This window comes from Lygodium microphyllum, chromosome 2 (genome assembly GCF_053477565.2).
Source record: "Lygodium microphyllum isolate KBCC chromosome 2, Lygodium_microphyllum_v1.1.10, whole genome shotgun sequence".
In the NCBI taxonomy this organism is placed as follows: domain Eukaryota; kingdom Viridiplantae; phylum Streptophyta; class Polypodiopsida; order Schizaeales; family Lygodiaceae; genus Lygodium; species Lygodium microphyllum.
The window spans coordinates 73,803,436-73,817,784 of NC_141136.1; positions in this window are offsets into that span (position 1 = coordinate 73,803,436).

Here is a 14,349-nt window from a genome sequence, read left to right on the forward strand (position 1 = left end):
GGCATGATTCTTTGATGTAAACCCTAGTAGGTTTCATGCAAGTTATCATTCGTCGTGACTTTAGTAAGAAAAGTAAAGGGGTATTGCATACCTTATAGAACATGGATGTAACGAATCTTATACTTGCACAAAATGCGGTATCTAGCATCTGTTTACACCTTTAGAACAAGGTTAGCATCTCTAGGAAAGGATCGCCCTTTTCGCAAGACAAGTAGATCAATTTATCTAAATCACCTAAACTGCAAGGGATTCGTATAGGCATAACTATTCAACACGATAAACACCTCAAGTACTAGCTAGGGCTTGGCACATTAGAAATGCAGCATAGTATCGTACTTGGATGCCAAGTCGAAGCCCTCAAACCCAAAGGTCCTACTCACATTCACGGAATTTTTGGGTCAATTGGACGCTCATGCAAACAATGATCTAGGGTTTCTACCCTAAGGATCATTCAATCTATTGCTAAAACTCGGATTGAGTTTGAAAACCCTAGGACCAAACGTTGTCGGCCTATTACAATTAGGGTTGGGTTGGGTAAGAAGACACCCTAAACCCTACATATTGTCTAAACAAAAGTCCTTGACCAAGAAACGCCGTTCAATGGGTGAAATGATCCCATGAGATAGATGTGACACTTGTGCAACAAGTGCAACATCGCATGGCCTTGTGGTTTAATCACAAGAGAGATTTGCCATTCCTTGGAATGAGGTTGACAGGTTCTAGCGCAAGTATAACTTGCAAGAGGATGAGTAATCATCCTGTTACATCACCTTTCTTGGGGTAAATTGCTAAGTTAAGTGAAGTTATGTATTTTCTTGGTAAGCAAAGGATCAATCAAGTTAGAGCGACATGGTCGCCAGGATTCACTGTCTTAATTTATGAAACCTAAGGTGTTGGTTAAGTTGGGCTAACAAGGTATGGCCCTAACCCAAGGACAAAAGGGTGAACAAACAAACCCTTGGGGATCTTGCCAAGTTGCAACTGATCCTGGATCCAATGTTGGATGCATTTGGAGAGAAGGATTCATTCCTTAGCAGTTGGCCAAATAAACGACCACTGGATTGATTGCACTTGTAACAGTTTAAGAGTACTGTTTGCATTGTTTGCTGAAGAAACTAAAGGTGGAAAGATAACTAATGCTTCAGGTTGAAGGCCTGAAGGAAGAGGCAGCATCAATTACCCCCAAATTTCTGCCTGACCCTAACCAAGGGGGTTGTTAGCCGGCCGAAAAATTTGGACCAAACCCTCCGCGAGAGATCTCTCCGTTGGGCGCTACTTGGAGCAGGAGGGCTCTGGCCGTAAATCCCTTGCCTTCCGAGCCCTGCAGCATAAGAGGCCAACGTGACTCAGGATTGGATCTCGAGGGCCGCATACTAGTCTACGGGTAGAATCTTGGATTAATAATCCCTCTGGATTGCTAGATAGCCTTCGGGCGGATTATGGATTAGCCTACAGGATGGATTATATGGATCTATTCTAAAGATAAATAAGATAACTTGTTGAAGAGGAACTTGTTTGACATTGTTTTTCTATGTCAAGTGCTAAGATTACGCGAAGGAACCGGTGTCTAATCGACTAATTAAGGAAGCTGTTTTATGCGTGTCCAACTAAATGTGGTAAATAATTAGACAACTAAAATAACCTTGAGGAAAGTGCAGTGGATGTGGCCATGGGTCCGTCCTATGGATAGGTGGTCCTGGTTGGCTGGGAACTTTTCTCAAACGAAATCGACAGCAGGGAACTTCTCAAAGGAAATGAAGAGCAAGGGCATTGACCGAGAGTCTAGGTTACTAGAACCCCGATTCATGTTGTTTTAGGGGAACGGAATGGGACTAAGCCTTATGGGCAGAGAGGTCGAGCTTTGCATCCCTCTCGTTTCCCATTCTCCTTGAACCAAGTGCAGCATGAATCTGCTTCAACGGTGACGTTTTTGCATAAAGTAGTTTGCCTGGGGTTCGACGCTAGCTTCCATTCTAGGAGTTTGATCACTAGGAAAACCCTGATTCAGGTCGGCTGGAATACTTCCACTATGTGGCAGATTCGAAAAGACCTGGATCGCAAACCCCGTAACTACTTTACTCAGAAACGTCAGGGTCGAAGCGGATTCATGCTGCACTTGGTTCAAGGAGAATTGGAAAGAGAGGGATGCAAAGCTCGACCTCTCTGCCCATAAGGCTTAGTCCCATTCCGTCTCCCTAAAACAACATAAATCGGGGTTCTAGTAACCTAGGCTCTCGGTCAATGCCCTTGCTGTTCATTTCCTTTGAGAAGTTCCCTATTGTCGATTTCGTTTGAGAAAAGTTCCCGACCAACTGGGACCACCTATCCGTAGGACGGACCCATGGCCACATCCACCGCACTTTCCTCAAGGTTGTTTTTGTTGTCTAATTACCTACCACATTTAGTTGGACACACGTAAAACAACTTCCTTAATTAGCCGATTAGACACCGGTTCCTTCGCGTAATCTTAGCACTTGACATAGAAAAACAATGTCAAACAAGTTCCTCTTCAATAGGTTATCTTATTTATCTTTAGAATAGATCCATATAATCCATCCCGTAGGCTAATCCATAATCCAGCCAAAGGCAATCCGTAATCTGCCTGAAGGCTATCCAGTAATCCACAGGGACATAGGCCTTGTTCCTACGTGCCCTTCCCCGATTTTAAAACCTGGTTCTGATACCAACTGTAACATATCCACCTATTTCCTCGTAGGACCTGTTTCCTCGTAGGACACGTCGTAGGTATTTCTGATTCTGCCAATGTAGTGGAAGTATTTTGGCCGTTCCCACTTAGGACCGACTTGAATCAAGTTTTTCCTAGTGGTCAAACTCCTAGAACGACAGCTAGCATCGAATCCCAGGCGAACTACCTTATGCACAAACGTCAGGGTCGAAGCGGATTCATGCTGCACTTGGTTCAAGGAGAATGGGAAATGAGAGAGATGCAAAGCTCGACCTCTCTGCTCATAAGGCTTAGTCCCATTCTGTTCCCCTAAAACATCATAAATCGGGGTTCTAGTAACCTAGACTCTACGTCAATGCCCTTGTTGTTCATTTCCTTCGAGAAGTTCCTTGCTGTGTCAATTTCCTTTGAGAAAAGTTCCCGGCCAACCTGGACCACCCATCCGTAGGACAGACCCATGGCCACATCCATCGCACTTTCCCCAGGGTTATTTTAGTGGTCTAATTACCTACCACATTTAGTTGGACACGCATAAAACAACTTCCTTAATTAGCCAATTAGACACCGGTTCCTTCGTGTAATCTTAGCACTTGACATAGAAAAACAATGTCAAACAAATTCCTTTTCAATATGTTATCATATTTATCTTTGGAATACATCCATATAATCCAACCCGTAGGCTAATCCATAATCCACCCGAAGGCAAGCCATAATCCGTCTGAAGGCTATCCAGAAATCCATAGGGATTACTAATCCAAGATTTCGCCCATAGACTAGTATGCGGGCCTCAAGATCCAATCCTGAGTCACGTTGGCCTCTTGTGCAGGGCCCTGAAGGCAAGGGATTTACGGGCGGGCAGAGCCCCACTGGCACCCAAGCGTCCTCCTGCTCTAAGTAGTGCCCAACGGAGAGACCTCTCAGGTGAGTTCGATCCACATTCCCGGCGCAGCTAACAACCCCCTTGGTTAGGGTCAGGCAGACAGTCAGGGGTAACTGATGCTGCCTCTCTCTTCAGGCCTTCAACCTGAAGCATTAGTTATCTTTCCATCCTTAGTTCCTTGAGCAAACAATGCAAACAGTGCTCCTAACTTATACAAGCACAATCAATCCAGTGGTCGTTTTATTTGGCCAACTGCTAAGGAGTGAATCCTTATCTTCGAATGCATCCAGCATTCAATCCGGGATCAATTGTGACTTGGCAAGATCCCTCAAGGTTTGTTTGTTCACCCTTTTTTCCTTGGGTTAGGCCATACCCTGTTAACCCAACTTAACCAACACCTTAGGTTTCATAAACTAACAGTAAATCTGGGCGACCATGTCTCTCTAACTTGATTGATCCTTTGCTTACCAAGTAAATACATAACTTCCCTTAAGTTGGCAAAGCAGCCCAAGAAAGGTGATGTAGTAGGAAGACTACTCATCCTCTTGCAAGTTAGACTTGCGCTAGAACCTGCCAACCTCTTTCCGAGTGGCAAATCTCTCTTGTGATTAAACCACAAGCCCGTGCGACACTGCAACTATTGCACAAGTGTCGCACCTAACTCATGGGATCATTTCACCCATTGAATGGTGTTTCCTAGTCAAGGAATTTTGTTTAGACAAGATGCGGGCTTAGGGTGTCTTCTTACCAACCCAACCCTAATTGCACTAGGCTAACAACGTTCGGTCCTAGTGTTTCCAAACTCAATCAGAGTTTTAGCATTAGATCAAACGATCCTTAAGGTAGAAACCCTAAATCGTTGTTTGCATGAGCATCCAATTGACCCAAACATTCTGTGAATGTTTGTGTCAATTGGATGCTCATTCTGTAAATCGTTGTTTGCATGAGCGTCCAAACATTCTGTGAATGTGGGTAGGACCTTTGGATTTGAGGGTTTTGACTTGGCCTTCAAGTACGATACTTGGCTGCATTTCTAACGTGCCAAGCCCTAGCTAGTACTCGAGGCATTTATCGTATCAATTAGTTATGCCTATAAAAATTCCTAACGGTTATAATATTACAAGTGATTTGGGTAAATTGTCTTACTTGTCTTGCGACAAAGACGATCCTTTCCTAGAGCTGCCAAACTTGTTCTAAGGATGTAAATAGTTTCAAGACATCACAATACATGCAAACATGCGATTCATTACTTCTACGCACCAAGAGGTTTGCAATAACCCTAACTTTTCTTGCTAAAGTCATTACGCTTCACAATTTAGAGAATAACTTACATAGGACCTACTAGGTTTTACATCAAAGAATCATGCCTACAACCCTTTTATCTAAGCTTTAGAATTTCATGCTTTGATATGGTATGCGATCTTCTCTAAATGCAACTCAATGAAATGAAATTTATGCATGATGAATATGTAACATGCGACCCTTTTCTAAATACAACATTGTTAATGAAGTGCATGTGACATGCAGCCTTTAATCCGTTCAACAAACATCTTTGCAAGCAATGTGCAATGTCCATTGTTTCATTTTCATGCCGTGCAACGGAAGTTAACAATTTCCTCATGCGAGTAATAACGAAGGAAGTTATTGAATGAATGCAAGATACTCTTTTCCTTCACAGCCAATGCACTTAATAATTTCCTCTTTAACCCTAAGCAATATGCATTTTTAGACGAGAGGGATGCAAAGCTTGACCTCTCTGCCCATAAGGCTTAGTCCCATTCTGTTCCCCTAAAACAGCATAAATCAGGACCTTGAACCAATTGCAGCATGAATCCGCTTCAACCCTGATGTTTCTGCATAAAGTAGTTCGCCTAGGGGTTCGACGCTAGCTGTGGTTCTAGGAGTTTGACCACTAGGAAAACCCTGATTCAGGTCGATCCTAAGTGGAAACGGCCGGAATACTTCCGCTATGTGGCAGACTTGGAAAGACCTAGATCGCAAACCCGATAACATTCCATGGGAGTGTCGAGCGGAGCTTTCTAGGCCCTCTTTCGGATGGGCTGCTAAGACGTGTCCTACGAGGAAACAGGTGGACATGTTAGACGTCTTAATTCGCGTACACCCAAAGAAGAGTTCCCTATCCTTAGGAGATTGCAAGAAGCTAAGTCCAAGGTATTGTGGACCCTACAAGGTCCTCAAGTGCCTAGGACCCAATGCTTATAGACTGCAACTCCGTGAGAACCTAAAGGTTCATAATGTATTTCATATCAGCCTATTGAAGAAGTATGCACCTAATCCTAGCCATGTACTTGATGATCAACAGGTTGTAATGCCTAGCCAAGGAGTCCTTGAGCTACGGCTTGACAGGATCTTAGATGTTAGGGAGAGACAATTGAGATCTAGAACCTTGAGAGAATTCCTCGTCCAGTGGAAAGCTTATCCTGAGGAGGATACCACTTGGATGGATGAAAGCACTCTCAACCAACAATACTCCCAGTTCTTCTCGAGATGAGGACATCTCGATTCCTCCAAGCGGGAGAGAATGTAATATTTTCGCTTAAAAATATTGTTGAACTTGACTCCCCGCATGCCGCGTAAAACCTGTGCAAGGTTATCTCCCACATCGTAATTATCGGTAGCTTAATATGTACCCCGCACGCACAAAAATGAGGCCTCTGCATTGAGCAATTGAGGTCGGGGTTTAAGACTGCAAAACCCACGAGGAAACACCCTTTTTGAAGGGACAAAATGGATAATGGTAAGGTTAAGTTAAATTTTTTAAATAATTATCGCTTCCCCTAACCGATACATGGCTGGAAGAGAGGGAGTGGGAGAGGAGTAGGTGTGGTGTAGGGAGCATGAGGGGGGAGGGCCTTGCAATAGGCCACATGGTGGCTACCACCTCCCCCCTTGGCCTATATAAACACCCCTTAGGCATTGGGGGAAGGGTGATTAGGAGAGAGGCTGCCGTGCTAGGAAGAAGGAGTCGTTGTGCTGCTGGAAACGATGCCGCTTGCAGATTGCTGCCACACCTGGTGCAGCTGCGCCAGCTGCCGCTACTACAGCTCCACGATCGCCTTCCCTGTCGTTATTCCCTATCCTCCAATCATTTTCCATTTTCCTCCCATGTCACATCTGTGTGATAGACTGAAGAAGCTTCCTTAGAACCTTCTAAGGATAAGGCTACTTTAGGCCTTGTGCACACGGGTTTCACCCCGGGTGTTTAAAACCCACACTCGTAGCTCCATCTCCTACACAGGGAGGAAAGGTATCGACCTACAGGCAGCCTTAGAGAGCGTGAAAAAAGGCTAGAAGGAATCCACGGAGTCCATGATCATGTCTATGATGGCTCCGAAGAAGATGCAAGGCGCACCTGCGGGAGGTTCCTCCCCGAACTTACACGTGGACATCACTACGGATCCACAAGCCCAGGTTCCACGAATTTATTTCCACATAATGAAATGCTTTAAGCATGTTTAATTCCATAGGGAGAATGCATTTTACGCTTATCGTTAATTCATGTAGTAGTGATAAAAGTACATTTGCAAAAGTATCTCTGTAAACAATGGATAAGGATTGGTGCATATCATGCAATTGGATCGTTTCCATCTCCAAAGTTATAAATATAAATCACTTACTTGCCCTATGAACTTAGTTGCAAATTGTCTTGTCGTGCATTTTCAAAGTGTAACCCAGACTCTACGTCAATGCCCTTGCTGTTCATTTCCTTCAAGAAGTTCCCTGCTACAGATTTCGATTGAGAAAAGTTCCTGGCCAACTGGGACCACCCATCCATAGGATGGACCCATGGCCACATCCACCGCACTTTCCTCAAGGTTGTTTTAGTTTTCTAATTACCTACCACATTTAGTTGGACACGCATAAAACAGCTTCCTTAATTAGCTGATTAGACACCGGTTTCTTCACGTAATCTTAGCACTTGACATAGAAAAACAGTGTCAAACAAGTTCCTTTTCAATAGGTTATCTTATTTATCTTTGGAATACATCTATATAATCCAACCCGTAGTCTAATCCATAATCAAACGAAGGCTATCCAACAATCCACAGGGATTACTAATCCAAGATTCCGCCCGTAGACTAGTATGCGGGCCTCGAGATCCAATCCCGAGTCACGTTGGACTCTTGTGGAGGGCTCAAAAGGAAAGGGATTTACGGGGAGAGCCCCCCCTCGCACCCAAGCGTCCTCCTGCTCCAAGTAGTGCCCAACGGAGAGACCTCTCATGATGGGTTCGGTCCACGTTCCTGGCGTGGGTAACAACCCTCTTGGTTAGGGTTAGGTAGACAGTCGGGGTAACTGATGCTCCCTCTCCCTTCAGGCCTTCAACCTGAAGCATTAGTTATCTTTCCATCCTTAGTTCCTTGAGGAAACAATGAAAACAGTGCTCCTACCTTATAGAAGCACAAACAATCAAGTGGTCGTTTAATTTGGCCAACTGCTAAGGAGTGAGTCCTTATCTCTGAATGTATCCAGCATTCAATTCGAGATCAATTACGACTTGGCAAGATCCCCAAGGGTTTGTTTGTTCACCCTTTTGTCCTTGGGTTAGGGTCATACCCTATTAACCCAACTTAACCAACACCTTCGGTTTCATAAATTAACAGTAAATCCTGGAGATCATGTCGCTCTAACTTGATTGATCCTTTGCTTACCAAGCAAATACATAACTTCCCTTAACTTGGAAAATCAGCCCAAGAAAGGTGATATAGCAGGATGACTACTCATCCTCCAAGTTAGATTTGCGCTAGAACCTGCCAACCTCATTCCAAGGAGTGGCAAATCTCTCTTGTGATTAAACCACAAGCCCATGCGACATTGCAACTTATTGCACAAATGTCATACCTAGCTCATGGGATCATTTCACCCATTGAACGACGTTTCCTAGTCAAGGAATTTTGTTTAGACAAGATGCGGGTTTAGGGTGTCTTCTTACCCAACCCAACCCTAATTGTACTAGGCTGACAACGTTTGGTCCTAGGGTTTCCAAACTCAATCTGAGTTTTAGCATTAGGTCAAATGATATTTAGGGTAGAAACCGTAGATCGTTGTTTGCATGAGCATCCAATTCACCCAAACATTCCGTGAATGTGGGTAGGACCTTTGGGTTTGAGGGTTTCGACTTGGCGTCCAAGTACGATACTAGGCTACATTTCTGACGTGCCAAGCCCTAGCTAGTACTTGAGGCATCTATCATATCGATTAGTTATGCCTATATGAGTCCGTAGTGATTATAATATTACAAGTGATTTGGGAAGATTGTCCTACTTGTCTTGCGACAAGGACGATCCTTTCCTAGAGATGCTAACCTTGTTCTAAAGATGTAAACAGATGCTCGATATCACATTTCATGCAAGTATATGTTTGGTTACATCTATGTTCTATAAGGTATGCAATAACCCTTTACTTTTCTTACTAAAGTCAAGACGAATGATAGCTTTCATGAAACCTACTAGGGTTTACATCAAAGAATCATGTCTACAACCCTTTTGTCTAAGCTTTAGAATTTCATGCTTTGATAAGCCATGCAATCTTTTCCAAATGCAACTCGTTGAAATAAAATTTACGCATGACGAATATGTAGCATGCGACCCTTAGATACAACATCATTAATGAAGTTCATGTGACATGCAACCTTCAATCCGTTCAACAAGCATCTTTGCATGCAACGTGCAATGTCCATAGTTTCATTTTCATGCCGTGCAACGGAAGTTAACAATTTCCTCATGCGAGTCATAACAAAGGAAGTTATTGACTAAATGCAAGATACTCTTTTCCTTCACGACCAATGCACTTAGCAATTTCCTCTTTAACCCTAGGAAATATGCATTTTAGACTTCCACTTTGAAAATGCACAACAAGGCAATTTGAGACTAAGTTCATAGGGCGAGTAAGTGATTTACATTCATAACTTAGGAGATGCAAACGATCCAATTGCATGGTATGCACCATTCCTTATCTATCATTCAAAGAGATAATTTATCAAATGTACTTATATCACTACCAAATGAGTTAATGATAAGCATAAAATGCATTCTCCCTATGGAATTAAGCGTGCTTAAAGCATTTCTTTATGTGGAAATAAATGTGTGGAACCTGGGCTTGTGGATCCGCGGTGATGTCCACGTGTAAGTTCAAGGAGGAACCTCCCACAGGTGCGCCTTTGCGTCTTCTTGGGAGCCATAGTAGATGTGATTACAGACTCTGTGGATTCCCTCTAGCCTTTACTCTCGCTCTCCTAGACTGCCTGTAGGTCGATACCTTCTCCTCGCGTAGGGATAGGAGCTTTATGAACCTGGTTTTAAACTCGAGATAGGCCACGTAGGAACAAGGCCTATGTCCGTTATTGTTAGAAGCTTCTGATTATAAAGAGAATAGACGTGAAAGAGGGAAAGGAAATGATTGGAAGGGGGGAATTTCAACAATGATAGGGAAGGCGATCGTGGAGCTGCAGCAGCAGCGCTGCAATGGCGGCAGTTGGCGTGGCTGCAACAGGTGTGGCGACGATCTGCAACAAGCAGCACGGTCGCTCCTTCTTCCCAGCACAGTAGCCTCTCTCCTTATCTCCCTTCCCCCAATGCCTAAGGGGTGTTTATATAGGCCAAGGGGGGGACGTAGTAGCCACCACGTGGCCTATTGCATGGCCCTCCCCCCTCATGTTCGCTACACCATACCTACTTCCTCTTCCACTCCCTCTCCTCCAGCCATGCATCAGCTGGGGGAAGGGATAATTATTTAAAAAAAATAACTTAACCTTACCATTATCCATTTTGCCCCTTCAAAAAGGGTGTTTCTCCGCTAGTTTTTCGGTCTTAAACCCCGGCCTCAATTGCTCAATGCGGAGGCCTCATTTTTGCGCATGCGGGGTACAGATTAAGCTGCTGATATTTACGATGTGGGAGATAACCTTCCACAGGTTTTATGCGGCGTGCAGGGAGTCAAGTTCATCAATATTTTTTAGCGGAAATATTACATTCTCTCCCCCTTGGAGGAATCGAGATGTCCTCATCTCGAGAAGAACTGGGGGTATTGTTGGTTGAGAGTGCTTTCATCCATCCAAGTAGCATCCTCCTTGGGATAATCTTTCCACTGGACGAGGCATTCTCTCAAGGCTCTAGATCTCAATTGTCTCTCCCTAACATCTAAGATCATGTCAGGCCATAGCTCAAGGACTCCTTGGCTAGGCATTACAACATGTTGATCATCAAGTACATGGCTAGGATTAGGTGCATACTTCTTCAGTAGACTGATATGAAATACATTATGAACCTTTAGATTCTCAGGGAGTTGCAGTCTATAAGCATTGGATCCTAGGCACTTGAGGATCTTGTAGGGTCCACAATACCTTGGACTTAGCTTCTTGCAATATCCTAAGGATAGGGAACTCTTCTTTGGGCATACGCGAATGAAGACCATGTCTCCTTCCTCGAAGGTTCTATCTTGATGTTTCAAATCCGCATATGCCTTCTTTCTATCCTTGGGGGCTTGGATGTTCTGTCTTATGGACTTTATTTGGTCGTCCATATTTTCCAGCATCTGCCTTGAAGCTTCAACTCTTAGGGTTGGATTTCAGAAGTTTAAGGGACTTCGACAGTCGTGCCCATACAATGCTTGAAAAGGGCTAATCTGAATGCTTTGTTGGTAAGAAGCATTGTAGGCAAACTCAACCAGTGGCAAGTATTGAATCCACCTTTTTGGTTCACGACAGCAGTGTGCCCTTAGCATATCCGCGATGACTTGGTTGACTTGCTCCGTTTGACCATCGGCTTGGGGATGGTAAGATGTACTAAAAAAAAGTTGAGTCCCAATGGCTTCAAAGATAGCTCTCCAGAAGTGTGATGTGAAGAGAGAATCACGATTACTAATGACTCTTTTGGGAAACCTATGTAGTTTTAATATCTCCTTGATAAATAATCTTGCAATGTTAGAGGCTTTATAGTTTGTCTTAATAGGAATAAGATGTGCAACCTTGATGAGCATATAAACCACAACCATAATGGAGTTGTATCCTCCCTGGACTTAGGGTAGGCCAACAACAAAGTCCATACTGATGAATTTCCATTTCATTTGGGGAATGTCAAGTGGTTGCAACTTTCCTAGCATTTTGACATGTTCGTCCTTAATACGTTGACAAGACAAACATTCAGTGACATATTTGAGAACGTCATCTTTAAGCCTCTCCCAATAGTAGCTATTTCTTAGTGCATTGAGGGTCTTGGCATAGCCAAGATGTCCTGAAAAAGGGGAATCATGAGCTTCCCAAAGTATCTTTTTCTTGAGTGACTGGCTTGCCAGTATACATTAAACTTGTTACCCAGCAGGTAATGTCTCCAAAGCTTTAGAGCATGGATGACAGCTAATAGCTCTAGATCGTGGGTAGCATAATTCTTCTCATGGCTCTTTAGCTTTCTTGAAGAGTATGCTACAAGGTGACCTTCTTGCATAAGCATACATCGTAAGGCAAGCGTGCTAGCATCAGTTACTACTTCGAACTCCTTATTATTGAGGTCAAGAAGTTTCAGGATAGGTGTTGATACCAAACTTTTCTTTAATCTATCAAAGCTAGATTGTTCGACAGTTGACCATACAATCGATATTTGCTTCTTTAGTAGATCTGTCAAAGGTCTGCAATCAAAGCATAGTTTTTGATAAAGACCATGTACCATCCTGTCAATCCAAGAAAACTGCATATTTCTTTGACAGTTGTTAGTATTAGGCATTCTAGAACATCTCTGACTTTGGCCAGATCCACCGAGATTCCTTTCGCTGACACAATGAATCCCAGATATTCAATCTGACATCTCAAGAATGCACACTTCTTCATCTTGGCATAAAGCTTGTGTGCCCTCATTGTCTCAAGGACAATTCGAAGCTGGGGTTCATGATCTTCCTCTTGTTTGGAGTAGACTAAGGTATCGTCGAAGAAGAAGAGTACGAAGTCATCAAGATATGGCCTAAAGATATCTTGCATTAATTTGTTGAAGGTGGCAAGTTCATTTGTTAGCCCGAATGACATGACTAGGAACTCAAAGTGTCCATATCTTGTGTTGAATGCCATCTTTGGGATATCTTCTTCCTTGATCCTTATCTGATAGTATCCAGACCTGAGATCAATCTTGGAGAAGATCTTCGCACCTTGAAGACGGTCAAGAAGTTCATATATTCTTGGAATAGGGTACTTGTTCTTAATGGTTGATTGATTCAACACTCTGTAATCAATACACATCCGAAGCATTCCATCCTTTTTCTTTTGGAACAGCACTGGAGCTCCCCATGGTGAATTGTTGGGACGGATGTAGCCCTGATCTAACAGTTGCTTGAGTTTCTCCTTCAGCTCAATTGCTTTCGGAATGGACATTCTATAAGGCCTCTTTGCAATTGGCGCAGCTTCTGGCACTAGCTTAATTTCATGATCAACTTCCCTTTGAGGTGCAAGTTCTATCAGCTCTTTAGGAAATACGTCCGTGTAATCCTTTAGCCATGAAGGTTCTTCAGTAGACTCCTGATCCTACTCTAGCTTATTAAGCTTAATCAAGTAGACATGTAGTCCCTTTCTAACTCCCTTTATTATCTGAGATGCTTTGGCCAATTGAATTTTTGGCTTTCCAGTCTCTCCTTGAGTTGTGACCAATTCCCCTTCAGAGTTTTGAAAGGAAACTTGACCCTTTCCACAATGAATGTGGGCATCATTAGGTTTAATCCAATCCATTCTGAGCAAACACGCATGGATACCCAGGTTCATGACCTTGAATCAGATCGAAGTTGACTTTCCTCAGCTTTCATCCAAGTGACTAAAATCACTTCACTTCTTTTATCAATATTCATAGTCAAAACAATCATTGATAAAAAAAAGAAGTCTTATTTCATTCTTATGGGCATAGCCCTTTCGAAGTACAATTTTTTCTTGGGGCGAATGAACTAGTTCATACATTAATTTGAGGAGAATAAGATGTTGTTGCATTCAGCTCTACTGGAACTAAGTAATAGTATGGATTGGAGTCATCAATTTTCAGGAATCGATAGGTCATTGGAAGATTAGGGTATCTTTTCCTTTGATATCCGTTCTTCTCATGACGTCCCAACACCTTGATCCTGTCGGCAGGGATTACTCGAGTCACTTTCTTGTACACATATGTGTTCTACTTGACCCTTCGACCTCCGATGTGTAGAGTTGCATTTGCGTGAGCCTCAACAAAGACGAACAGCTTCACAATCTTTAAGTCCTCCATCCACTTGATTCTCTTCAAGTTGGTTTGAAGGTACGCAAGTCAGTGGTGGGCAGCTATATAATAGATCCCTGAAACACCCATCCATCTCCATTCCATGTACAGGGGTGATGGGTTATAGATGTGGTCTAAGATATTCATCATATTGAGCCTTCGTCGATAATCTAAAGCATGCATCGCGGTCATAAACATGACCTGGATCACCATGAACCTATTCCATGCTTCATGACTCTGCAAGATAGCATCGATAAGTAAGGAAATGTTCTTAACAGCAACATTTGCTTTACTTCTTCTTATTAAGTTTTCTTATAAGGATAGATCCTTCGTTGGTTTGCTCTGATACCAACTGTCATGTCCACCTATCTTCTTGCAAGACATGTCTTAGCAGCCCACCGGAAAGAGGGTCTAGAAAGCTCCGCCCGGCACTCCCATGGAATGTTACGGGGTTTGCGATCTAGGTCCTTTCGAGTCTACCATCTAGCAGAAGTATTCCGGCCGTTTTCCGGCCGTTCACACTTAGGACCAACTTGAATCAGGGT